The sequence below is a fragment of the Eufriesea mexicana genome, unplaced genomic scaffold (genome assembly GCF_001483705.2).
Source record: "Eufriesea mexicana isolate 0111107269 unplaced genomic scaffold, ASM148370v2 scaffold12515, whole genome shotgun sequence".
NCBI classification, from domain to species: Eukaryota; Metazoa; Arthropoda; class Insecta; order Hymenoptera; family Apidae; genus Eufriesea; species Eufriesea mexicana.
The window spans coordinates 19640-21948 of NW_016920072.1; the positions used below are offsets into that span (position 1 = coordinate 19640).

Genomic DNA, 2309 nt, shown 5'->3' on the forward strand with positions numbered 1-2309 from the left:
CTTAAAAAAAAAAAAAAAAAAAAAGAAAAAAAAGAAAGAAGAAAAAAAGAAAAAAATACAATGACTGATAATATATCCTGTATTCTCTATTCAGGAAGATGAAGAGAGATTCTGTATGGAGTATATGAGGTAGTGGATGTCTATCTCCTATTCACAAGAATGGTACACTCCATAATACAGATTTTCTACCATTTTTGCCGATAAGATGGTGGTGTAGCTTTCTTACTTTGTTCACAAAATGGAGTCAATATATTATCAATTATAACACATTATTAAATTTATTTGATAATTTTTTAATTTTTAAACACTTCTGAGTGTTAATTTCGTAATTTAAATATGCAATGAAAATATTGTTTATAGTGTGTAATATGTAATTACTTTATATTGATCATTATATCATTTAACTTGTGGTATGGATGTTTCGTTATTTTTTTATCATGCTTTTTTATTCTCTACTCTCAAATGCGACATGGACCAATGTATAGTTTAAAGTAGCGTGCATAATCAAGTGTAGTATGATATTAAAATTGATGGCATTTCTAATCATATCTAAATAGCAAAACGATTTCCGATGTTAACAGAATTGTTATTGAAAATAAGATTGTGAATATGTAGTCAATTAGTTAATAATTAAACCATTTGCATTCTTTTTTTGTTTCTAATGTTTTTAGTCTAATAGAATTAAGAAAGAAAAATAGTTTAATATAATTTATGTTTATAATTAATTACTTACTTAGTTGCTTGCGAGGTTTGTGAGCATAATGTACTTAATCTTTTGTATATATTGACTCTGTTCCGTGACGTGGTATAAGTGTGTAAATTAGTGGTGTAGCCAGAATTATTGATAATATAATTAGTTGTGTAATTAATGGAAAAAAATTATCATTAAGAGAGAATATTTAAAATATATTCATGCTAGTTATGTCTCAATGTTTTATTGATGTATTTTGAATTATAATTTATACGTATTTCTTCATTTTATAAAATAAATAATATGTTATGTTTTATTTGTTTATATAAAAAAGGTTATTGTGCATATAATCAATGAAAAAATGAATCAAACTGTTAACATTTATCATTCCTTTTCCAACGAATTTTGTATTATCTGGCCGTGCCACAATTACGAGTAGTCAATGATATCAAATACTCGACATTCGAGTTAAGACTTAGAACTGATATTATGTTTTCAGAGAATTGTCGTAAATATATTTGGCGTTCAAAAGTGACTTAACAAATTATAATAAGATATTGTAGATGAAAATAAAAGTATTTGTGAAAATCTTGATAGGAGATGCTTATGCCTTTGACATTTGATAGTTATCATTTTTGTAGACTTCTTATTACTGCATAATGATTTCAAGCTCAATTACATATTCTATTATTAGCATGGAAGGGATTAATTTTGAGTGTAAGAAATTTAACTAAGTATGAAAAACAATATGTGATAGATATATTACATATGCTATTTATAATCTTAAAAAAATGTCCAAGGTGTTGAGTAAATTATATATTTTAATTGTACAAACGTAAAAACTTTATTAATTTTATTAATTTTGTCTTAATAGTGTATCATGAATGTTGTGATTACTTTATTATAAAAACTACTTTATTTATTATCTAATACATTTGTTTTATGTTCATTTTATGCACAACTAATTTTTCTTAAGTTAGTATTTTGTATTATATATATAAAAAAAGATATACCATATAATAATATATATAATTTCTTGTAATAATCGTTCTTATAAATTATCTTGTGTGCTCAAAATCTATGCGAGAATAATGTTTTCTTATACAGAATATATCGAAAAAAAGCTTGTGTTATTTAATTGATATTAGTTTTAATATTTACACACAAAGAATGGAAATAGTTTACCCTTATTTCTACCGTGTTAATAAAAATACTTATTTCTACTAGTTGTATTAAATTAATGCTTTTAACTATATTTCATTATCTGTGGCTCACGTAGTATCTGTATAGTATGAAACATAATCAAAAAGGTAAAAAGTGTCTTTTTTTTCTTGTTTAATGAAAAAGTTTTGGGAAATTAATAATTTAGTACTAGAATTGTGTCCATCATTATACACGTCAGACGTATTCTTGCGCCGACTGGTACGAACAGGTACCAAATGCCACAAGGTCACGTGTGCCCGTATATATGGTGGAAGAGAGTCAATACGAGAAGTAGAAAGAGACCTTTTATTATGTGGTTTAGTGCTGGGCCGGTAAGGTGCACAACCAATGAACGGCAAAATACAGGTGAAGAAAAATACATATTGTACTGGAGATGCTGTGTTTTTAGCAGGAA

At 25.9% G+C, this 2309-nt stretch overlaps 1 protein-coding gene across 1 annotated transcript in view; it reads left to right on the plus strand.

Annotated features, from left to right (window-relative positions):
• The first annotated feature begins 2192 nt into the window (after window positions 1–2192).
• mgl (low-density lipoprotein receptor-related protein megalin) overlaps window positions 2193–2309 on the plus strand; it is a 34648-nt gene continuing 34531 nt past the window's right edge. The window contains exon 1 of the mRNA XM_017908717.1: window positions 2193–2260. The gene's annotated coding sequence lies outside the window, so the exon portion shown is untranslated. The remainder of the gene's footprint in view (window positions 2261–2309) is intronic.